The sequence below is a fragment of the Zea mays genome, chromosome 2 (genome assembly GCF_902167145.1).
Source record: "Zea mays cultivar B73 chromosome 2, Zm-B73-REFERENCE-NAM-5.0, whole genome shotgun sequence".
Taxonomy (NCBI): Eukaryota; Viridiplantae; Streptophyta; class Magnoliopsida; order Poales; family Poaceae; genus Zea; species Zea mays.
The window spans coordinates 238,031,151-238,056,047 of record NC_050097.1 but is presented as its reverse complement, the minus strand read 5'-3'; the positions used below and the strand labels follow the sequence as shown (position 1 = coordinate 238,056,047).

The 24,897-nt window shown below is 52.9% G+C and overlaps 1 pseudogene; it reads left to right on the top strand.

The window, feature by feature from the left end:
• On the top strand, window positions 1-23,091 carry LOC103649480 (protein argonaute MEL1-like; annotated as a pseudogene).
• Window positions 23,092-24,897: the final 1,806 nt, after the last annotated feature.

Here is a 24,897-nt window from a genome sequence, read left to right as displayed (position 1 = left end):
AACATCCGCGACATCGCCACTGGAATGGTAAGTTTTTTACTATTTGTATGTGTTATCAAGTTATTCCAGATAGTTCACTATATATACTGTAGTTTTTACTTCTAATCATCTCTGTAGGTTGTCAATCCACGCCCATTTATTGAAGTCCGGTCTGCTGCTCCTAACCATATAGAGAATGCTTTGAGAGATGTACACAAGAGAGCCACCCAAATGCTTGCCCAACAAGCAGTGGGAAATCAGCTCCAGCTTTGAATTGTAATTCTTCCTGAAGTTAGTGGTTCTTATGGTATGCATACTTTCTTCTTGTTCTGGGTCATACACACCTTACAATTTATTAGAATTTTTGGTATATAAATTACTCCTACTTTTGCAGGTAAAATTAAAAGAGTCTATGAGACTGACATTGGAATTGTATCTCAGTGTTGCTTGCCAAAGCATGCTAGCAGGCCAAACAAGCAATACTTGGAAAATGTTGCACTCAAAATCAATGTCAAGGTCTCTCAATACCTATATTTTTTACATTATGTTTTTTTATTTTGGTTCTTTCCTGCAGGAATGTAACGATTCCTTTCGTCGAGCAGGTTGGTGGGCGTAACACGGTTCTTGAGCGAGCCTTTGCACATAATGGTATACCCTTTGTCTCTAAAGTCCCAACAATCATCTTTGGCGTATATGTCACACACCCCCCACCAGGAGAGGACTCTGCATCATCCATTGCTACTGTTAGTTTCATCTTAATCAATCATAATTCAGTTGTATGATCTTCTTATAATGTGATATTCATGCTCGTAATTTGGTGCAATCTAAACTATGCAAAAATAAGTTATCATGTTGCTAACTTCAAACATTCAAATTGTGCAGGTGGTGGCATCAATGGACTGGCCTGAAATCACCAAGTACAGAGGTCTGGTTTCTGCTCAACCACACCAAGAGATAATAGAAGATTTATTTACTATTAGTAAAGATCCACAGATGGGGTACAACGTTAATGGTGGCATGATCAGGTAAGGTTTTTTTATTGATTTGAGTTGACCTATTGAAAGTTGTCGAATGGTTCATCTGGGTAACTGGTGAAAGTCGCCTAGAGGGGGGGGTGAATAGGGTGAAACTGAAATTTACAAATATAAACACAACTACAAGCCGGGTTAGCGTTAGAAATATAATAGAGTCCGCGAGAGAGGGTGCAAAACAAATCGCAAGCGAATAGTGAAGTGAGACACGCGGATTTGTTTTACCGAGGTTCGGTTCTCGCAAACCTACTCCCCGTTGAGGAGGCCACAAAGGCCGAGTCTTTTTCAACCTCTTCCCTCTCTCAAACGGTCCCTCGGACCGAGTGAGCTTTCTCTTCTCAATCACTTGGAACACAAAGTTCCTACAAGGACCACCACAAGATTGGTGTCTCTTGCCTCAATTACAAGTGAGTTTGATCGCAAGAAGGAATCAAGAAAGAAGAAAGCAATCCAAGCGCAAGAGCTCGAAAGAACACAAGCAAATCTCTCTCACTAGTCACTAAAGCTTTGTGTGGAATTTGGGAGAGGATTTGATCTTTTGAGTGTGTCTAGAATTGAATGCCTAGCTCTTGTAAGTGGTTGGAAGTGTAAAAACTTGGATGGCTTGAATGTGGGGTGGTTGGGGGTATTTATAGCCCCAACCACCAAACTAGCCGTTTGGTGGAGGCTGTCTGTCGCATGGTGCACCGGACATTCCGGTGCACACCGGACAGTCCGGTGCCCCAGCCACGTCACCAAAGCCGTTGGGTTCCGACCGTTGGAGCTCTGTCTTCTGGGCCCGCCTGGATGTCCGGTGGCGCACCGGACATGTAATGTAGAGTGTCCGGTGCGCCAGCATGGGCGTGCCTGACCTCTACGCGCGCTGGTGCGCATTTAATGCGCCGCAGGTAGCCGTTGGCGTCAGAAGTAGCCGTTGCCCCGCAGTTACACCGGACAGTCCGGTGTACACCGGACATGTCCGGTGAATTATAGCGGAGCAGCGGAAAATGCATTCCCGAAGCTGGCGCGTTCCTGAGGCAACTCTTCCTTGGAGCACCGGACACTGTTCGGTGTACACCGGACAGTCCGGTGAATTATAGCAGAGTCGCCTCTGGAATTTCCCGAAGGTGACGAGTTTGAGTTGGAGTCCTCTGGTGCAACGGACATGTCCGGTGGTGCACCGGACATGTCCGGTGGTGCACCGGACAGTCCGGTGCGCCAGACTAGAGGTGCCTTCGGTTGCCCCTTTGCTCTTTTGTTGAACCCAATACTTGGTCTTTTTATTGGCTAAGTGTGAACCTTTGGCACCTGTATAACTTGTACACTAGAGCAAACTAGTTAGTCCAATTATTTGTGTTGGGCAATTCAACCACCAAAATTATTTAGGAACTAGGTGTAAGCCTAATTCCCTTTCAATCTCCCCCTTTTTGGTGATTGATGCCAACACAAACCAAAGCAAATATAGAAGTGCATAATTGAACTAGTTTGCATAATGTAAGTGCAAAGATTGCTTGGAGTTGAGCCAATATAAATACTTACAAGATAGGCGTGGATTGTTTCTTCATTTTTAACATTTTGGACCACGCTTGCACCACATGTTTTGTTTTTGCAAATTCTTTTGTAAATCCTTTTCAAAGTTCTTTTGCAAATAGTCAAAGGTAAATGAATAAGATTTTGTGAAGCATTTTCAAGATTTGAAATTTTCTCCCCCTGTTTCAAATGCTTTTTCTTTGACTAAAACAAAACTCCCCCTAAATGAGATCCTCCTCTTAGTGTTCAAGAGGGTTTTGAGATATTAATTTTGAAAGTACTACTTTCTCCCCCTTTAGAACACAAAGAGATACTAATTTGAAATTTATCAATTTGAAAATCATTTTAAAATTAGGGTGGTGGTGCGGTCCTTTTGCTTTGGGCCAATACTTTCTCCCCCTTTGGCATGCATGAATCGCCAAAAACGGATACTTAGAACGAAATATGGGCCCTTAGAAGTACTTTCTCCTCCTTTGGTCATAAAATAAATGAGTGAAGATTATACCAAAGTTGGAGAGATGCTCAGAGTGACGGCGAAGGATGAGTTTGTGGAGTGGAGTGGAAGCCTTTGTCTTCGCCGAAGATTCCAATTCCCTTTCAATATACCCATGACTTGGTTTGAAATACACTTGAAAACACATTAGTCATAGCATATATAAAAGAGACATGATCAAAGGTATATTTATGAGCTATGTGTGCAAGTTTAGCAAAAGAAATTCCTAGAATCAAGAATATTGAGCTCATGCCTAAGTTTGGTAAAAGTTTGTTCATCTAGTGGCTTGGTAAAGATATCGGCTAATTGATCTTTGGTATTAATGTATGCAATCTCGATATCCCCCTTTTGTTGGTGATCCCTAAGAAAATGATACCGAATGGCTATATGCTTAGTGCGGCTATGTTTAACGGGATTATCCGCCATGCGGATTGCACTCTCATTATCACATAAAAGAGGAACTTTGGTTAATTTGTAACCATAGCCCCGCAGGGTTTGCCTCATCCAAAGCAATTGTGCGCAACAATGACCTGCGGCAATATACTCGGCTTCGGCGGTAGAAAGAGCGACCGAATTTTGCTTCTTTGAAGCCCAAGACACCAAGGATCTTCCTAAGAACTGGCAAGTCCCCGATGTGCTCTTTCTATTAATCTTACACCCCGCCCAATCGGCATCCGAATAACCAATCAAATCAAAAGTGGATCCCCGAGGGTACCAAAGCCCAAACTTAGGAGTATAAGCCAAATATCTCAAGATTCTTTTTACGGCCGTAAGGTGGGATTCCTTAGGGTCGGATTGGAATCTTGCACACATGCAAACAGAAAGCATAATGTCCGGTCGAGATGCACATAAATAAAGCAATGAACCAATCATCGACCGATATACCTTTTGATCGACGGATTTACCTCCCATGTCGAGGTCGAGATGCCCATTAGTTCCCATGGGTGTCTTGATGGGCTTGGCATCCTTCATTCCAAACTTGGTTAGAATGACTTGAGTGTACTTCGTTTGGCTAATGAAGGTGGCCTCTTGGAGTTGCTTGACTTGGAATCCTAGAAAATACTTCAACTCCCCCATCATAGACATCTCGAATTTTTGTGTCATGATCCTACTAAATTCTTCACATGTAGATTCGTTAGTAGACCCAAATATAATATCATCAACATAAATTTGGCATACAAACAAATCATTGTCAAGAGTTTTAGTGAATAAAGTAGGATCGGCCTTGCCGACTTTGAAGCCATTTGCAATAAGGAAATCTCTAAGGCATTCATACCATGCTCTTGGGGCTTGCTTGAGCCCATAAAGCGCCTTAGAGAGCCTATAGACATGATTAGGATACTCACTATCTTCAAAGCCGGGAGGTTGCTCAACATAGACCTCCTCCTTGATTGGTCCATTGAGGAAGGCACTCTTCACGTCCATTTGATAAAGCTTGAAGCCATGGTAAGTAGCATAGGCTAATAATATGCGAATGGACTCAAGCCTAGCTACGGGTGCATAGGTTTCACCAAAATCCAAACCTTCGACTTGTGAATACCCCTTGGCCACGAGTCGAGCTTTGTTCCTTGTCACCACACCATGCTCGTCTTGCTTGTTGCGGAAGACCCACTTGGTTCCTACAACATTTTGATTAGGACGTGGAACTAAATGCCATACCTCATTCCTAGTGAAGTTGTTGAGCTCCTCTTGCATTGCCATCACCCAATCCGAATCTTGGAGTGCTTCCTCTACCCTGTGTGGCTCAATAGAGGAAACAAAAGAGTAATGCTCACAAAAATGTGCCACACGAGATCGAGTGGTTACCCCCTTATGAATGTCGCCAAGGATGGTGTCGATAGGGTGATCTCGTTGGATTGCTTGATGGACTCTTGGGTGTGGCGGCCTTGGTTCTTCATCCTCCTTATCTTGATTGTTTGCATCTCCCCCTTGATCATTGCCGTCATCTTGAGGAGGCTCATCTTCTTCTTCATCAACTTGAGCCTCGTCCTCATTTTGGGTTGGTGGAGATGCTTGCTTGGAGGAGGATGGTTGATCTTATGCATGTGGAGGCTCTTCGGCTTCCTTAGGACACACATCCCCAATGGACATGTTTCTTAGCGCGATGCACGGAGCCTGTTCTTCACCTATCTCATCAAGATCAACTTGCTCTACTTGAGAGCCATTAGTTTCATCAAACACAACGTCACAAGAAACTTCAACGAGTCCTGAGGACTTGTTAAAGACTCTATATGCCCTTGTGTTTGAGTCATATCCTAGTAAAAAGCCTTCTACAGTCTTAGGAGCAAATTTAGATTTTCTACCTCTTTTAATAAGAATAAAGCATTTGCTACCAAAGACTCTAAAATATGAAATGTTGGGTTTTTTACCGGTGAGGAGTTCGTATGATGTCTTCTTGAGGATTCGGTGCAGATATAACCGGTTGATGGCGTAGCAAGCGGTGTTAACCGCCTCGGCCCAAAACCGATCCGGTGTCTTGTACTCATCAAGCATGGTTCTTGCCATGTCCAATAGAGTTCGATTCTTCCTCTCCACTACACCATTTTGTTGTGGGGTGTAGGGAGAAGAGAACTCATGCTTGATGCCCTCCTCCTCAAGGAAGCCTTCTATTTGTGAGTTCTTGAACTCCGTCCCGTTGTCGCTTCTAATTTTCTTGATCCTTAAACCGAACTCGTTTTGAGCCCGTCTCAAGAATCCCTTTAAGGTCTCTTGGGTATGAGATTTTTCCTGCAAAAAGAATACCCAAGTGAAGCGAGAATAATCATCCACAATAACTAGACAGTACTTACTCCCGCCGATGCTTATGTAAGCGATCGGGCCGAATAAATCCATGTGTAGGAGCTCCAGTGGCCTGTCACTTGTCATGATGTTCTTGTGTGGATGATGAGTGCCAACTTGCTTTCCTGCTTGACATGCGCTACAAACCCTGTCTTTCTCAAAATGAACATTGGTTAATCCTAAAATGTGCTCTCCCTTTAGAAGCTTATGAAGATTCTTCATCCCAACGTGGGCTAGTCGGCGATGCCAGAGCCAACCCATGTTAGTCTTAGCAATTAAGCATGTGTCGAGTTCAGCTCTATCAAAATCTACCAAGTATAGCTGACCCTTGTCGGTGTTTCGAGACAGGGGGTCCCTAAGCCGACGAGTGAGTGTGCTGCGTGCCCCAGCCCAAATGGGTCGAGCGCGTGGGCGAGCGCGAAGGGGGGAGAGGCGAGGTGGCCGGAGCCGAGCGTGAGAGAGGTGGAAGTCCCGCGGCCTTCGTGTTCGTCCCGCGCCCAGGTCGGGTGCGCTTGCAGTAGGGGGGTTACAAGCGTCCACGCGGGTGAGGGAAGCGAGCGGCCCCAAGGGAGCGCCTGTCCCGTCCTCGGTCCCGCGCGGCCAACCTTCTCTAAGAAGGCCCTGGTCCTCCCTTTTATAGTCGTAAGGAGAGGATCCAGGTGTACAATGGGGGGTGTAGCAGAGTGCTACGAGTCTAGCGGAGCGTGAGCTAGCGCCCTAGGTACATGCCAATGTGGCAGCCGGAGAGGTCTTGGCACCTTGCTGGCGTGATGTCGTGGCTGTCGGAGGTGCGACGGAGCCTGGCGGAGGGACAGCTGTTGGAGCGGTCGAGTCCTTGCTGACGTCGCCCTGCTTCCGTAAGAGAGCTGGGGGCCGCCGTCGTCACAGAGCTTGTGGAGCGCCATCATTTCCCATCCGGCGGAGCTGGCCGGATGGGACGCCGGTCTCGTTCTCTGTGACCCGAGTCGATTCGGGGTAGGACGATGATGGCGCTCCCTGTTGACATGGCGGGTCTATGCCCTAGGCAGGGTGACGTGGGGGCTCCTCTGAAGTCGAGGTTGAGTCTGTCTTCTGTTGCCGAGGCCGAGTCCGAGCCATGGGGTCGGGCGAGGCGGAGGTCGTTCGGCCGAGGCCAGGGCGGAGTCCGAGCCCTTGGGTCGGGCGAGGCGGAGTTTCGTCGTCTTCCGGGTCTTAGCCCGAGTCCGAGCCCTGGGGTCGGGCGGAGCGGAGTTCGCCGTCTTCCGGGTCTTAGCCCGAGTCCGAGCCCTGGGGTCGGGCGGAGCGGAGTTCGCCGTCTTCCGGGTCTTAGCCCGAGTCCGAGCCCTGGGTCGGGCGGAGCGAAGTTCGCCGTCTTCCGGGTCTTAGCCCGAGTCCGAGCCCTGGGGTCGGGCGGAGCGGAGTTCGCCGTCTTCCAGGTCTTAGCCCGAGTCCGAGCCCTGGGGTCGGGCGGAGCGGAGTTCGCCGTCTTCCGGGTCTTAGCCCGAGTCCGAGCCCTGGGGTCGGGCGGAGCGGAGTTCGTCGTGGCGCCTTTGGCAAGGCCTGACTGCCTGTCAGATTCACTCTGTCGAGTGGCACCGCAGTCGGAGTGGCGCAGGCGGCGCTGTCCTTCTGTCAGACTGGTCAGTGGAGCGGTGGAGTGACGGTGGTCACTTCGGCTCTGCCGGGGGGGGCGCGTGTCAGGATAAAGGTGTCAGGCCACCTTTGCGTTAAATGCTCCTGCAATTTGGTCAGTCGGTGCGGCGATTTAGTCAGGGTTGCTTCTGAGCGAAGCCAAGGCCTCGGGCGAGCCGGTGATGCGTCCGCCGTAAAAAGGGGGGCCTCGGGCGAGACGGAAGTCTCTCGAGGTCGGCTGCCCTTGGCCGAGGCTAGGCTCGGGTGAAGCGTGATCGAGTCACTCGTGTGGACTGATCCCTGACTTAATCGTACCCATCAGGCCTTTGCAGCTTTATGCTGATGGGGGTTACCAGCTGAGAATTAGGCGTCTTGAGGGTACCCCTAATTATGGTCCCCGACAGTAGCCCCCGAGCCTCGAAGGGAGTGTTAGCACTCGCTTGGAGGCTTTCGTCGCACTTTTTTGCAAGGGGACCAGCCTTTCTCGGTTGCATTTTGTTCCGGTGGGTGTAGCCCCCGAGGCCTCAGAGGAGTGGTTACACTCCTTCGAGGTCTTAATACCTTGTGTAATGCTTCGGCTGGTCTGGTCGTTCCCTCATGCGAACTGGCCGTAGCCCGGGTGCACGGTCGGGGCCCAAGCTCTCGGGCTGGTATGTTGACGCTGTCAACGGTTTGGCCAGAGCCGGTTTTTGCGAGAGCAGCCCCCGAGCCTCTGCACAGGGCGAGAGGACGATCAGGGACAGACTCGACTTTTTACATACGCCCCTACGTCGCCTTTCCGCAAGGAGGAGGGGGGGAGTGCGCCATGTTACCCTCGATGGGCACCGAACATGGTGTCTCCGGTGAGCTGCAAGTGGGTAATCCGAGTGGACGTCCGTGCCCCGTTCGTTGGGGGTCGGCTAGGGGCCCAGAGGCACGCCCAAAAGTACCTGCGGGTGACTTGCCGGACCCGGTCCCCTGGCGACGGGGTCCGAGGGCTCGATGCCTCCCTCCGATGGGATTCCGTTACAAGATCGTTCCCGCTGGTCTCGGAAATGTCCTAGGGTACCTCGGGAGCGCAGCCCGAGCCTTGGTTATGTATCGAACGTACCCCTGGTCATCCCTCGCTCGGTGTCTGAGGCGACTGTGAACCCTTCGGGGGCCAGCCTTCGAACCCCTGATCAGTAATGGGCACGGAGCCCGAGTAGCCTGAGGCGGCCATGGAACCCTTCGGGGGGCTGGCCTTTGAACCCCTGACCAGTAGTGGGTGTCGGGCCCACGCGATCTGAGGCGACTGTTGAACCCTTCGGAGGGCCAGTCTTCGAACCCCTGATCAGTAGGGGGGGCTCGGAGCCCGGTTCCTTCGCGGAGAAGGATCCTTTTCGGGGTATCCCCCTTTCCCGGTCCCTGTTGCAAGAGATAGAGAAAGAGGAAAAAGGAAAAGGATACGAAATCGAACGACGTGGCGTACCTCTTTTTGACGCGGTCATTACGGCGAAGGCGAAGCGTCGCGCGCTTCTCCCGCCAGAGGCGCCGCGTGTCCCGCCGCGGAGTTAATGCGGGTAACCGGCCGAGCCGCCTGCTCGGGCCGGATTCCCGGAGGAATCCCTGGACCGCGTCGCCGTCTGAGGCTAGGTCGGACTCTGCTGAAGACGTCGTCGATGCCGAGGGTGCTACGGCTCCCTTCAGCGTGAAGACCCGAGCCTGCAGGATCAGATCGTCTTGTTGCGTGTGCCTTCTGCGGCCGCCGAGGCCAGAAAACACACCCTCGCCGTGCTTGCGAAGCTGCGTCTTTTTTCCTCTTGTTTCGAGCATCTGGACTCTGTCGGTAACAGGGATGTTTGTGTGAGCGAGAGTTGCTTCTCGCGGAAGGGACGAGTGAGGTATCCGTATCCCAGAGGCGTGGGAATCCCTTAGCTCGGTCGGCCTTGCCGCTTACGCGTACTTTCACCCGTCCATGAGGCCCTGTCCCCGACTTAGTCGAGAAAGCTTGAAGGACTGCTTCGGCAGGAGAGCTTCCGAACGTGAAGACTTGTTCGGTCCACGGAGTCGCTTTATCCGAGCGCGAGTTACTTCTCGCAGAAGGTGATGAGTGAGGTATCCGTATCCCGGAGGCGTAGGAGTCCCTCGGCTCGGTCAGCCTTGGCTGCTTACGTGTACTCCGTCGTTTCCAGGATCCGCTTTCCGAAGTAGTCAAGAAGCACGAAAGTAATCCTGCTGAAAAGAGATCCTTTTTCGAGGAAAAATTCGACGCAGAGGGGGTCTCCCCCCTTTTAGCCCCCGAGGGAGGGTCGGGCTTTGCCGAGGCTAGGCCGACCCTTCCTTGACGACTAAACTTTGCATAGGTGCGAGGTATATGAACAACTTGGAAACATCTTAAGGGTAGAAGCGACGTAGCTGTTTGATGTTCCAAGCGTTGCCGTAGATCTCGCCTTGATTGTTGGCCAGCTTGTATGTTCCGGGCTTCAGAACTTTGGCGATGACGAATGGCCCTTCCCAGGGGGGCGTGAGCTTGTGCCTCCCTCGGGCGTCTTGCCGCAGCCGAAGCACCAGATCGCCCACCTGGAGGTCTCGGGACCGGACCCCTCGGGCGTGGTAGCGTCGCAGGGACTGCTGGTACCGCGCCGAGTGTAGTAAGGCCCTGTCCCGAGCCTCCTCCAGCTGGTCCAGCGATTCTTCTCGGCTAGCTTGGTTGCTTTGATCGGCGTAGGCCCTCGTCCTCGGGGAGCCGTATTCCAGGTCAGTGGGCAAGATAGCTTCAGCCCCGTAGACCAGGAAAAACGGCGTGAAACCCGTGGCACGACTCGGCGTCGTCCTTAGGCTCCAGACCACCGAGGGGAGTTCCTTCATCCACCGCTTGCCGAACTTGTTGAGGTCGTTGTAGATCCGAGGCTTGAGCCCTTGTAGAATCATGCCGTTGGCACGCTCCACTTGCCCATTCGACATGGGATGAGCCACGGCGGCCCAGTCCACCCGGATATGGTGATCCTCGCAAAAATCCAAGAATTTTTTGCCGGTGAACTGGGTGCCGTTGTCGGTGATGATGGAGTTCGGGACTCCGAAGCGATGGATGACGTTGGTGAAGAACGCCACCGCCTGCTCGGACCTGATGCTGTTCAGAGGTCGGACCTCGATCCACTTGGAGAATTTGTCGATGGCGACCAGCAGGTGCGTGTAGCCCCCAGGCGCCTTCTGCAAGGGACCGACGAGGTCCAGACCCCATACAGCGAAGGGCCAGGTGATGGGTATTGTCTGCAGAGCCTGAGCGGGCAGGTGGATCTGCTTTGCATAGAATTGGCACCCTTCGCAGGTGCGGACAATTCTAGTGGCGTCACCCACCGCCGTTGGCCAGTAGAAGCCTTGCCGGAAAGCATTCCCGACAATGGCTCGGGGCGCTGCGTGATGGCCGCAAGCCCCCGAGTGTATTTCTTGCAGCAGTTCCCGACCTTCGGCGATGGAGATGCATCGCTGGAGGATGCCCGAGGGGCTGCGATGGTAGAGCTCTTCTTCATCGCCCAGCAAGACGAACGACTTGGCGCGTCGCGCTACCCGCCGAGCCTCGACTTGGTCGGGGGGTAGCTCGCCTCGACGGAGATATTGCAGGTACGGGGCCTGCCAATCACGATCTGGCGTGGCCCCGCTCTGCTCTTCCTCGATGTTCAGTGCCTCGCCCTCGGGGGCCGAGGGTACCTCGGGCTGTGCCGAGGGTGCCTCGGGCTCGGGCGCGTCGTCGATCTTGACAGAGGGTTGATGCAGATCCCGGGAGAAGACGTCCGGGGGGACCGTCGTTCGCCCCGAGGCTATTTTAGCCAGCTCGTCTGCGGTTTCGTTGTAGCGCCGAGCGATGTGGTTGAGCTCGAGCCCGAAGAACTTGTCTTCCAGGCGCCGAACCTCGTCGCAGTAGGCCTCCATCTTCGGGTCGCGGCAGTGGGAGTTCTTCATAACTTGGTCGATGACGAGCTGCGAATCACCGCGGGCGTCGAGGCGTCTGACCCCTAGCTCGATGGCGATCCGCAACCCGTTGACCAGAGCTTCGTACTCAGCCACATTGTTGGACGCCGGGAAATGGAGGCGCAGCACGTAGCGCAAGTGCTTTCCGAGGGGCGAGATGAAGAGCAGGCCCGCGCCGGCTCCTGTCTTCATCAGCGACCCGTTGAAAAACATGGTCCAGAGCTCCGGTTGGATCGGAACCGTCGGCAACTGGGTGTCAACCCATTCGGCCACGAAGTCCGCCAACACCTGGGACTTGATGGCCTTCCGAGGGGCGAACGAGATCGTTTCTCCCATGATTTCCACCGCCCACTTTGCGATCCTGCCCGAGGCCTCTCGGCACTGGATGATCTCCCCCAGGGGGAAGGATGACACCACAGTTACCGGATGAGACTCGAAGTAGTGTCGCAGCTTCCGCCTTGTCAGGATCACAGCATACAGCAGCTTTTGAACTTGTGGGTAGCGGATCTTGGTCTCGGACAGCACTTCGCTGACGAAGTAGACCGGCCTCTGAACGGGCAATGCATGCCCTTCCTCTTGCCTCTCGACCACAATCGCGGCGCTAACCACCTGAGTGGTCGCGGCGACGTAGACCAAGAGGGCTTCTCCATCCGCCGGGGGCACCAAGACAGGCGCCTTTGTAAGGAGCGCCTTCAGGTTCCCGAGGGCTTCCTCGGCCTCAGGGGTCCAAGCGAAACACTCGGCCTTCCTTAAGAGGCGGTACAGAGGCAGACCTCTTTCGCCGAGGCGTGAGATGAAGCGGCTCAGGGCCGCGAGGCATCCCACGACCCTCTGTACACCTTTTAAGTCCTTGATGGGTCCCATGCTGGTGATGGCCGCGATCTTCTCCGGGTTGGCTTCAATGCCTCGCTCGGAGACGATGAACCCCAGGAGCATGCCTCGGGGCACCCCGAAGACACACTTCTCGGGATTGAGCTTGACTCCTTTCGCCTTGAGACATCGGAATGTCACTTCAAGGTCGGAGAGGAGGTCGGAAGCCTTCCTTGTCTTGACTACGATGTCATCGACGTAGGCCTCGACTGTGCGACCGATGTGTTCGCCGAACACATGGTTCATGCACCGCTGGTACGTTGCGCCCGCATTCCTCAAACCGAACGGCATGGTGACGTAGCAGTACATGCCGAACGGCGTGATGAAAGAAGTCGCGAGCTGGTCGGACTCTTTCATCCGGATCTGGTGATACCCTGAGTAGGCATCGAGGAAGGACAGGGTTTCGCACCCAGCGGTGGAATCCACGATTTGATCGATGCGAGGCAGAGGGTAGGGAACCTTCGGACATGCTTTGTTGAGACCAGTGTAGTCCACACACATCCGCCATTTCCCCCCTTTCTTCCTCACAAGCACAGGGTTGGCAAGCCATTCGGGATGGAATACCTCTTTGATGAACCCTGCTGCCATTAGCTTGTGGATCTCTTCGCCAATCACTCTGCGCTTCTCCTCGTCGAATCGGCGCAGAGGCTGCCTGACGGGTCGGGCTCTGGCCCGAATATCCAGCGAGTGCTCGGCGACATCCCTCAGTATGCCGGGCATGTCCGAGGGACTCCACGCAAAGACGTCGGCGTTTGCGCGGAGAAAGTCGACGAGCACTACTTCCTATTTGGGGTCGAGCCCGGAACCGATCCGGATCTGCTTGGTGGTGTCGCCACTGGGGTCCAGAGGGACGGCCTTAACCGTCTCTGCTGGCTCGAAGTTGCCGGCATGGCGCTTCACGTCTGGCACCTCCTTGGAGAGGTTCTCCAGGTCGGCGATGAGGGCCTCGGACTCGGCGAGGGCCTCGGCGTACTCCACGCACTCCACGTCGCATTCGAACGCGTGTTTGTACGTGGGGCCGACGGTGATGACCCCGTTGGGGCCCGGCATCTTGAGCTTCAGGTAGGTGTAGTTGGGGACCGCCATGAACTTCGCGTAGCACGGCCTCCCTAGTACGGTGTGGTAGGTTCTTCAGAACCCGACCACCTCGAACGTCAGGGTCTCCCTTCGGAAGTTAGAGGGCGTCCCGAAGCAGACGGGGAGGTCGAGTCGCCCGAGGGGCTGGACGCGCTTCCTAGGGATGATCCCGTGGAAGGGCGCAGTGCCTGCCCGGACGGAGGACAGATCGACGCGCAAGAGCTTGAGGGTCTCGGCGTAGATAATGTTGAGGCAGCTGCCCCCATCCATCAGGACCTTGGTGAGCCTGACATTGCCGACGACGGGGTCGACGACGAGCGGGTATTTCCCCGGGCTCGGCACATGGTCAGGGTGGTCGGCCTGGTCGAAGGTGATGGGCTTGTCGGACCAGTCTAGGTAGACTGGCGCCGCCACCTTCACCGAGCAGACCTCCCGGTGCTCTTGCTTGCGATGCCGAGCCGAGGCATTCGCCGCATGCCCTCCATAGATCATGAAGCAGTCGCGGACCTCGGGGAACTCTCCTGCTTGGTGATCTTCGTTCTTGTCGTCGTCGCGGGCCCTGCCACCCTCGGCGGGTGGCCCGGCCCTGTGGAAGTGACGCTGAAGCATAACGCACTCCTCGAGGGTGTGCTTGACGGGCCCCTGATGGTAGGGGCACGGCTCCTTGAGCATCTTGTCGAAGAGGTTTGCACCTCCGGGGGGCTTCCGAGGGTTCTTGTACTCGGCGGCGGCGACAAGGTCCGCGTCAGCGGCGTCGCGTTTCGATTGCGACTTCTTCTTGCCTTTCTTCTTGGCGCCGCGCGGAGCAGACGCCTCGGGAGCCTCTTCCGATGGGCGGCCCTGGGGCTGCTTGTCCTTTCGGAAGATAGCCTCGACCGCCTCCTGGCCAGAGGCGAACTTGGTGGCGATGTCGATCAGCTCGCTCGCCCTGGTGGGGGTCTTGCGACCCAGCTTGCTCACCAGGTCGCGACAAGTGGTGCCGGCGAGGAACGCGCCGATGACATCCGAGTCGGTGATGTTGGGCAGCTTAGTGCGCTGCTTCGAGAATCGCCGGATGTAGTCCCGGAGCGACTCCCCCGTCTGTTGCCGGCAGCTTCGAAGGTCCCAGGAATTCCCGGGGCGCACGTATGTGCCCTGGAAATTGCCAGCGAAGGCTTGGACCAAGTCGTCCCAGTTGGAGATCTGCCCCGGAGGCAGGTGCTCCAACCAGGCGCGAGCAGTGTCGGAGAGGAACAGGGGGAGGTTACGGATGATGAGGTTGTCGTCGTCCGTCCCACCCAGTTGGCAGGCAAGGCGGTAGTCCGCGAGCCACAGTTTCGGTCTCGTTTCCCCCGAGTACTTCGTGATAGTAGTCGGGGGTCGGAACCTGGTCGGGAATGGCGCCCGTCGGATGGCCCGACTGAAGGCCTGCGGACCGGGTGGTTCGGGCGAGGGACTCCGATCCTCCCCGCTGTCGTAGCGCCCCCCACGCCTGGGGTGGTAGCCTCGGCGCACCCTTTCGTCGAGGTGGGCCCGTCGGTCGCGTCGATGGTGCTCGTTGCCGAGGTGGCCCGGGGCCGCAGGCGCGGTGTTGCGCGTGCGCCCGGTGTAGACCGAGGCTTCCCGCATGAATCGGGAAGTCGCGACATGAAGTTCCGAGGGATATCCCTGCCTTCGGGAGGCAGTGCTCTCGGCCCGTCGGGCCGTAGCGCCTTCCAGGAGATTCTTGAGCTCTCCCTGGATTCGCCGACCCTCGGTGGTTGATGGCTCCGGCATCGCGCGGAGGAGCATCGCTGCGGCTGCCAGGTTCTGACCAACCCCGCTGGATGCGGGCGGCGGCCTGACCCTGGCATCGTTGGCGACGCGGTGCTGGAGACCTTGGGGCAGGTGACGTATTTCTCCGGCCAGGGGTTTGCCCGCCCATGCCTGCCCGACGTCCCGACGGATCGGCTCAAGCGCTCCTGTTCCCTCGTTGAGCCTGGCCTGCGCCTCGCGGACTTGCTCGAGTTGTGGGTCGTAACCCCCCGCCGGAGCGGGGACCACAGCTAGCTCTCGTGGGATGTCGGCGCGAGGCACCGGCCTAGGAATATCACCGTCCTCCGGCATGCCGAGATGGTTGCCTTCGGAGGGATCCCCTAGCTCGATGTGGAAACATTCGCGGCTTGGGCCGCAGCTCTCGTCGCCAAGGCTGCGGCTTCCGTCGGAACAGTCGGATAGGCAGTAGTCACATGCGGTCATGAAGTCCCGCATGGCACTGGGGTTGCCAAGTCCGGAGAAATCCCAACAGATGCTGGGATCGTCATCTTCCTCGGACCCAGAGGGCCCGTAGGTCAAGACGTCCGTCAGTCGGTCCCAAGGCGACCGCATACGAAACCCCAGTGGGGTTGCACTCACCTCAATGAGAGCGCCCGCCAAAGCGAGGTCGTTTGGCGGGTTGAGGCCGAGTCGAAATGACGTAAGATGGGAGTTAGTCGATACCTTTTGGTCGACGAGGAGCGACGTAGTCACATCGGGGACTGGTTGCACCGTCATCTCAGGTACGAGGGCGACGTCCTGCAGGCTTTCCGCGAGCGCGCCGGCGTCGTCTTCTTGCTCGGGGTCAGCGTGTCGCGGGGGGACGGCGCTTGCCTTCGTCTTGAACGCGAGGTCGACGTCCGGCGTGCCTTCCGTCGGGGCGTCGGGGGCGTCGATTCGCTCGACGGCCAACGAAGCGCGGCCTCCCGCTTGGCCTTGATGGCCCCGCCTCCTCCTCCGTTGGCAGGGGAGAGAACGGAGCGAGCTCGAATGTTGCTCTTCCACCACGCGGGGAAGATGTCGTCGATTCCGCCGCCGGCGGGCGGGTTGTCGGCCGCCATTGTCGTTGTCGCGCGGCGGTGGAAGAAGTATCATGTCGTAGCTGCCGTCGAAGGACATGAACTCAAGAGTCCCGAAACGAAGCACCGCCCCGGGCCGGAGAGGTTGCTGGAGACTGCCCATCTGGAGCTTGACGGGGAGCTGTTCGTCAGCACGCAGCAGGCCCCTACCTGGCGCGCCAACTGTCAGCGTTTCGAGACAGGGGGGTCCCTAAGCCGACGAGTGAGTGTGCTGCGTGCCCCAGCCCAGATGGGTCGAGCGCGTGGGCGAGCGCGAAGGGGGGAGAGGCGAGGTGGCCGGAGCCGAGCGTGAGAGAGGTGGAAGTCCCGCGGCCTTCGTGTTCGTCCCGCGCCCAGGTCGGGTGCGCTTGCAGTAGGGGGGTTACAAGCGTCCACGCGGGTGAGGGAAGCGAGCGGCCCCAAGGGAGCGTCTGTCCCGTCCTCGGTCCCGCGCGGCCAACCTTCTCTAAGAAGGCCCTGGTCCTCCCTTTTATAGTCGTAAGGAGAGGATCCAGGTGTACAATGGGGGGTGTAGCAGAGTGCTACGTGTCTAGCGGAGCGTGAGCTAGCGCCCTAGGTACATGCCAATGTGGCAGCCGGAGAGGTCTTGGCACCTTGCTGGCGTGATGTCGTGGCTGTCGGAGGTGCGACGGAGCCTGGCGGAGGGACAGCTGTTGGAGCGGTCGAGTCCTTGCTGACGTCGCCCTGCTTCCGTAAGAGAGCTGGGGGCCGCCGTCGTCACAGAGCTTGTGGAGCGCCATCATTGCCCATCCGGCGGAGCTGGCCGGATGGGACGCCGGTCTCGTTCTCTGTGACCCGAGTCGATTCGGGGTAGGACGATGATGGCACTCCCTGTTGACGTGGCGGGTCTGTGCCCTAGGCAGGGTGACGTGGGGGCTCCTCCGAAGCCGAGGTTGAGTCTGTCTTCTGTTGCCGAGGCCGAGTCCGAGCCATGGGGTCGGGCGAGGCGGAGGTCGTTCGGCCGAGGCCAGGGCGGAGTCCGAGCCCTGGGGTCGGGCGAGGCGGAGTTTCGTCGTCTTCCGGGTCTTAGCCCGAGTCCGAGCCCTGGGGTCGGGCGGAGCGAAGTTCGCCGTCTTCCGGGTCTTAGCCCGAGTCCGAGCCCTGGGGTCGGGCGGAGCGGAGTTCGCCGTCTTCCGGGTCTTAGCCCGAGTCCGAGCCCTGGGGTCGGGCGGAGCGGAGTTCGCCGTCTTCCGGGTCTTAGCCCGAGTCCGAGCCCTGGGGTCGGGCGGAGCGGAGTTCGCCGTGGCGCCTTTGGCAAGGCCTGACTGCCTGTCAGATTCACTCTGTCGAGTGGCACCGCAGTCGGAGTGGCGCAGGCGGCGCTGTCCTTCTGTCAGACTGGTCAGTGGAGCGGTGGAGTGACGGTGGTCACTTCGGCTCTGCCGGGGGGCGCGTGTCAGGATAAAGGTGTCAGGCCACCTTTGCGTTAAATGCTCCTGCAATTTGGTCAGTCGGTGCGGCGATTTAGTCAGGGTTGCTTCTGAGCGAAGCCAAGGCCTCGGGCGAGCCGGTGATGCGTCCGCCGTAAAAAGGGGGGCCTCGGGCGAGACGGAAGTCTCTCGAGGTCGGCTGCCCTTGGCCGAGGCTAGGCTCGGGTGAAGCGTGATCGAGTCACTCGTGTGGACTGATCCCTGACTTAATCGTACCCATCAGGCCTTTGCAGCTTTATGCTGATGGGGGTTACCAGCTGAGAATTAGGCGTCTTGAGGGTACCCCTAATTATGGTCCCCGACAACCCTCTAACACACCCTTAAATGCTATTGAATCATTACTTCTTCTAAAGACAGTGACACCTACATCAGTAAAGAGACAGTTGTAGCCCATTTGACATAATTGAGATACAGAAAGCAAATTGTAATCTAAAGAATCTATAAGAAAAACATTGGAAATAGTGTGGTCAGGTGATATAGCAATTTTACCCAATCCTTTGACCAAACCTTGATTTCCATCCCCGAATGTGATAGCTCGTTGGGGATCTTGGTTTTTCTCATATGAGGAGAACATCTTCTTCTCCCCTGTCATGTGGTTTGTGCACCCGCTGTCGAGTATCCAACTTGAGCCCCCGGATGCATAAACCTACAAAACAATTTTAGTTCTTGACTTTAGGTACCCAAACAGTTTTGGGTCCTTTGGCATTAGAAACAAGAACTTTGGGTACCCAAACACAAGTTTTGGAGCCCTTGTGTTTGCCCCCAACAAACTTGGCAACTACCTTGCCAGATTTGTTAGTAAGCACATAAGATGCATCAAAAGTCTTAAATGAAATGTCATGATCATTTGATGCACTAGGAGTTTTCTTTCTAGGCAACTTAGCACGGGTTGGTTGCCTAGAACTAGATGTCTCACCCTTATACATAAAAGCATAATTAGGGCCAGAGTGAGACTTCCTAGAATGAGTTCTCCTAATTTTGCTCTCGGGATAACCGGTAGGGTACAAAATGTAACCCTCGTTATCCTGAGGCATGGGAGCCTTGCCCTTAACAAAGTTAGACAAATTTTTAGGAGGGGCACTAAGTTTGACATTGTCTCCCCTTTGGAAGCCAATGCCATCCTTGATGCCAGGGCGTCTCCCATTGTAGAGCATACTTCTAGCAAATTTAAACTTTTCATTCTCTAAGTTATGCTCGGCAATTTTTGCATCTAATATTGCTATATGATCATTTTGTTGTTTAATTAAAGCCATGTGATCATGAATAGCATTGATATCAACATCTCTACATCTAGTACAAATAGAAGTGTGCTCAACGGTAGATGTAGAGGGTTTGCAAGATTTTAATTCTACAACCTTAGCATGCAACATATCATTCTTAGTTCTAAGGTCGGAAATAGTAGTATTGCAAACATCAAAATCTTTAGCCTTAGCAATTAACTTTTCATTTTCAATCCTAAGGCTATCAAGAGAAATATTCAATTCATCAATCCTAGCAAGCAAATCAACATTATCATCTCTAGGATTGGAAATTGAATCAATACAAACATGGGAATCAACCTTAGCAACTAATTTAGCATTTTCATTTCTAAGGTTGTCAATGGTCTCATGGCAAGTGCTTAGCTCACTAGACAATTTTTCACATTTTTCAACTTGTAGAGCATAAGCATTTTTAACCTTAACATGCTTTTTGTTTTCCTTAATAAGGAAGTCCTCTTGAGAGTCCAAGAGATCATCCTTTTCATGAATAGCACTAATCAATTCATTTAATTTTTCCTTTTGTTCCATGTTAAGGTTGGCAAAAAGGGTACGCAAATTATCCTCCTCATCACTAGCATTTTCATCACTAGAAGACTCATATCTAGTGGAGGATTTAGATTTAACCTTCTTCTTTTTGCCGTCCTTTGCCATGAGGCACTTGTGGCCGACGTTGGGGAAGAGGAGTCCCTTGGTGACGACGATGTTGGCGGCGTCCTCGTCGGAGGAGGACTCGGTGGAGCTCTCGTCGGAGTCCCACTCGCGGCACACGTGGGCATCGCCTCCTCTCTTCTTGTGGTACCTCTTCTTTTCTCTCCTCTTGCCCTTCTTGTCGTTATCCCTGTCACTGTCACTTGACAACGGACATTTAGCAATAAAGTGACCGGGCTTACCATACTTGTAGCAAACCTTTTTGGAACGGGATTTGTAATCCTTCCCCTTCCGTTGCTTGAGGATTTGGCGAAAGCTTTTGATGATTAAAGCCATCTCCTCATTGTCGAGCTTGGAGGCGTCAATTGGTTGTCTACTCGGTGTAGACTCCTCCTTCTCCTCCGTCGCCTTGAATGCCACCGGTTGTGCTTCGGACGTGGAGGGTTCATCAAGCTCGTTGATCTTCTTTGAGCCTTTAATCATACATTCAAAGCTCACAAAATTCCCGATTACTTCCTCGGGAGTCATTAGTGTGTATCTAGGATTACCACGAATTAATTGAACTTGAGTGGGGTTAAGGAAAATGAGAGATCTTAGAATAACCTTAACCACCTCGTTGTTGTCCCACTTTTTGCTCCCGAGGTTGCGCACTTGGTTCACCAAGGTTTTGAGCCAGTTGTACATATCTTGTGGCTCCTCCCCTTGGCGAAGACGGAAGCGACCGAGCTCCCCCTCGATCGTTTCCCGCTTGGTGATCTTGGTGAGTTCATCACCTTCGTGCGCGGTCTTGAGTAAGTCCCAAATCTCCTTTGCATTCTTCAACCCTTGCACCTTGTTGTATTCCTCCTTACTTAAAGAGGCGAGGGGTATGGTTGTGGCTTGGGAGTTGAAGTGCTCGATTTGGGCCACCTCATCCTCATCATAATTTTCATCCCCTACGGATGGTACCTGTGCACCAAACTCAACAACATCCCATATACTTTTGTGGAGCGAGGTTAGATGAAATCGCATTAAATCACTCCACCTAGCGTAATCTTCACCATCAAAAGTTGGTGGTTTGCCTAATGGGACGGAAAGTAAAGGTGTATGTTTAGAAATGCGAGGGTAGCGTAGGGGAATCTTACTATACTTCTTGCGCTCTTGGCGCTTAGAAGTGACGGATGCCGCGTCAGAGCCGGAGGTGGATGTTGATGAAGAATCGGTCTCGTAGTAGACCACCTTCCTCATCCTCTTCTTCTTGTCCCCACTTCGATGCGGCTTGTGGGAAGAAGATTTCTCCTTCTTCTCCTTGTGGTGAGAAGAGGATTTCTTCTCCTTCCCTTTGGAGTGTGAAGAAGATTTCTTTCCTTTGGAGGAGTCCTTCTTCTTCTCCTTCCTCTTGGTGCGGGACTCTTCCGATGAAGTGCTCCCGTGACTCGTAGTGGGCTTGTCGCCGGTCTCCATCTCCCTCTTGGTGTGATCTCCCGACATTACTTCGAGCGGTTAGGCTCTAATGAAGCACCGGGCTCTGATACCAATTGAAAGTCGCCTAGAGGGGGGGGTGAATAGGGCGAAACTGAAATTTACAAATATAAACACAACTACAAGCCGGGTTAGCGTTAGAAATATAATAGAGTCCGCGAGAGAGGGTGCAAAACAAATCGCAAGCGAATAGTGAAGTGAGACACGCGGATTTGTTTTACCGAGGTTCGGTTCTCGCAAACCTACTCCCCGTTGAGGAGGCCACAAAGGCCGGGTCTGTTTCAACCCCTTCCCTCTCTCAAACGGTCCCTCGGACCGAGTGAGCTTTCTCTTCTCAATCACTTGGAACACAAAGTTCCTACAAGGACCACCACAAGATTGGTGTCTCTTGCCTCAATTACAAGTGAGTTTGATCGCAAGAAGGAATCAAGAAAGAAGAAAGCAATCCAAGCGCAAGAGCTCGAAAGAACACAAGCAAATCTCTCTCACTAGTCACTAAAGCTTTGTGTGGAATTTGGGAGAGGATTTGATCTTTTGAGTGTGTCTAGAATTGAATGTCTAGCTCTTGTAAGTGGTTGGAAGTGTAAAAACTTGGATGGCTTGAATGTGGGGTGGTTGGGGGTATTTATAGCCCCAACCACCAAACTAGCCGTTTGGTGGAGGCTGTCTGTCGTATGGTGCACCGGACAGTCCGGTGCACACCGGACAGTCCGGTGCCCCAGCCACGTCACCAAAGCCGTTGGGTTCCGACCGTTGGAGCTCTGTCTTCTGGGCCCGCCTGGATGTCCGGTGGCGCACCGGACATGTACTGTAGAGTGTCCGGTGCGCCAGCATGGGCGTGCCTGACCTCTGCGCGCGTTGGCGCGCATTTAATGCGCCGCATGTAGCTGTTGGCGCCAGAAGTAGCCGTTGCCCCGCAGTTACACCAGACAGTCCGGTGTACACCGGACATGTCCGATGAATTATAGCGGAGCAGCGGAAAATGCATTCCCGAAGCTGGCGCGTTCCTGAGGCCGCTCTTCCTTGGAGCACCGGACACTGTCCGGTGTACACCGGACAGTCCGGTGAATTATAGCGGAGTCGCCTCTGGAATTTCCCGAAGGTGACGAGTTTGCGTTGGAGTCCTCTGGTGCACCGGACATGTCCGGTGGTGCACCGGACAGTCCGGTGCGCCAGACCAGAGGTGCCTTCGGTTGCCCCTTTGCTCTTTTGTTGAACCCAATACTTGGTCTTTTTATTGGCTAAGTGTGAACCTTTGGCACCTGTATAACTTGTACACTAGAGCAAACTAGTTAGTCCAATTATTTGTGTTGGGCAATTCAACCACCAAAATTATTTAGGAACTAGGTGTAAGCCTAATTCCCTTTCAACTGGCATTGCAGGGAACTACTGATTTCTTTCCGCAAGAAGACAAACAGAAAGCCTGAGAGGATAATATTCTATAGGCATGTGTTCCAGATTCCTGTTTTTGGTTCATTTATTGTATGCTGTTGAGTGAAGTATGTTGACTTATAACTCCTATGCAGGGACGGTGTAAGTGAAGGTCAATTCAGCCATGTTCTCCTTCATGAAATGGATCCCATCAGAAAGGTATGATTTCTAGCATCAGAATTTGTCGGTGAAATATGGTTTGCATTGTCATGCCCATGTCAATGGTTTTGTCCCTTTCCATTTGAAGGCTTGTGCTTCTTTGGAGGAGGGATATCTACCCCCAGTGACGTTTGTGGTTGTTCAGAAAAGGCATCACACAAGGCTTTTCCCTGAGGTTCACGGAAGGCGTGATATGACTGATAAAAGTGGAAACATTCTTCCTGGTTAGTGTTTTTCTGTCACACTGTTATTGGGTTCATAAAGCTGCTGCTTCTATAAGCATTTGCTGTCTGGGCCTTATTTTGCGCTTCACTTGTGTTGCAGGAACTGTGGTTGACCAAAAGATTTTCCATCCTACCGAGTTTGATTTCTACTTGTGTAGTCATGCTGGCATTCAGGTACGTTGCACATTCTTTTCCAGAACAACACTTATCAGACATTGAGTGTCAAAAATATTTCTTGTCAGGGAACAAGTCGCCCGACCCATTACCATGTGCTCTATGATGAGAACGAATTTACTGCTGATGCACTGCAGTCACTGACCAACAATCTTTGCTACACGTAAGTTCAACTCTCCAATCTCCCTCCATCTCTGACTCTTTGATTTTTCTAACATCTCCCTACTTTTGCATAGATAGTTTTTCATCCATGGTCAATCGCACTATTTAAACAACTAATCCAGCTTTGGTACGCAATCGGTGAATCTGTGTTAATCACAAGGCTCATGATTTGTCTATGTTTTGTCAAGTTCTATAGATGAAGGGACCTGTGGCTCACCAAGTCGTTCCCCGTTCCCTTTTCCCCTTCATGAAACCATGCTCAGCTCCCAAGTGGAAGGAAATGACAGGAAGTGGCATATTTGCTGCTAGGGGCGAGACTGCATATTTGCTGCTAGGGGCGAGACTGAATGAGATGAATCTGCCAATACTTTTGCAATTCCCATTCGGATGACTCCAAAGAATTATCAAGTACTACTTATGTAGGTTGATTTCTATTCTATTTTGTTCAGGCTTCATAGCTGGCAACCCTTCTATGTTGAATTGTTGATATTAGGAGTATATTTACCTTTTCTTCATATAGTTTAACTTTTTCATAACGACATTTCCTTGTGTACCTCTTTATGCAAATTTTATCTATGTTTTTCTTCTTATTTTTTTTAATCAACATGCCCCCTTATTTTGCTGAAATCAATCGTTATAAGTTATAACACTGTGATCAACTGTGCAAATGTTCAGGTGAATTTGTGTTCCACCTGGACTACGAGGGAGCCAGCAGCACCACCAGAGGCCAGGTTGCCAGCTTTCTTGAAGTTGAACAACCTCTTGAAGTAGTCCTTAAACGCAAAGTTCAAAGCCTAGGACAAAGATATTAAGACAATTAGTAATATATAAATTAAATTATAATCAGTAACTTGTACACACGGACTGAAAGACCATGCGGTTTCAACATATTTGCAGTGATGGAGGGTACTTCGATGCAATAATGAGATGCGGTTTCAACATATTTGCAGTGATTGGTAGATTTGTAATATCCTACAACTCTTTAATAATAATTATCCATTAGTAGGGAATCATCAATTGATTTACCAAACAATGAGATGCCAGAGAATTTACCAAAACAAAAATATCAAAACTAATAGCACATGAATGTGTAGGGTCACTTGGATCTTTTGGGCTCACTTTAATGAGTGCTCTTGATGTTGACCGAAGATGCTTGATGACAACACCAGATTTTCCTATTTTGATGCCTGACTAGCTGGCACAAGAATGTTAGCTTCCTATGTGCTCTTCTTATCAGAGTCTTTATGATTCTTATGTAATGTCTGCAGTGCATCAACAATTGCATTATGCACCCTAAGTAATGCATCTTGAGCTACACAAACAGGCTCATTGTCATCACCCTCAGCATCAATGTCTCTATGTGTAACGCCCTGAATTTGGGGGTAGAATTTTTTCTTCTTTTCTCTCACCAAATTCGGGCGTTACTCTCTTTTCTCTTTCCCCATTTGCTCTTTCTTCCCAATTTCAAACCAGTATAGCGGCAGGTGTCCGTGTCATGTATAAAACAAAACCTAAGTCTCATGGGTGTTGCATCATGCCGAAGCACATTTCTTTGTCTGATGTTGAATGTTCGTCTCGTTCCGTTCCGGATTTCGGTTCGCGATTTAATTCCGTTTAGTGGTCGCGCTCGTCGTGGGTTTTCGATCCGCGAAGTGGCCCGGCCCAGCCCAACCTAGTCCAGCCTAGCCCAACCGGCCCGGCCCGCCCCGGCCTGCGCGCCCCTGGCGCCCAAAACCCCCCCCATGCGCCCCCCTCCCCTCTCTCTCTCTCATTTGGATCTCCCGCGCAACAACCTCTCCTCTCCCTCTTCCACCTCTCT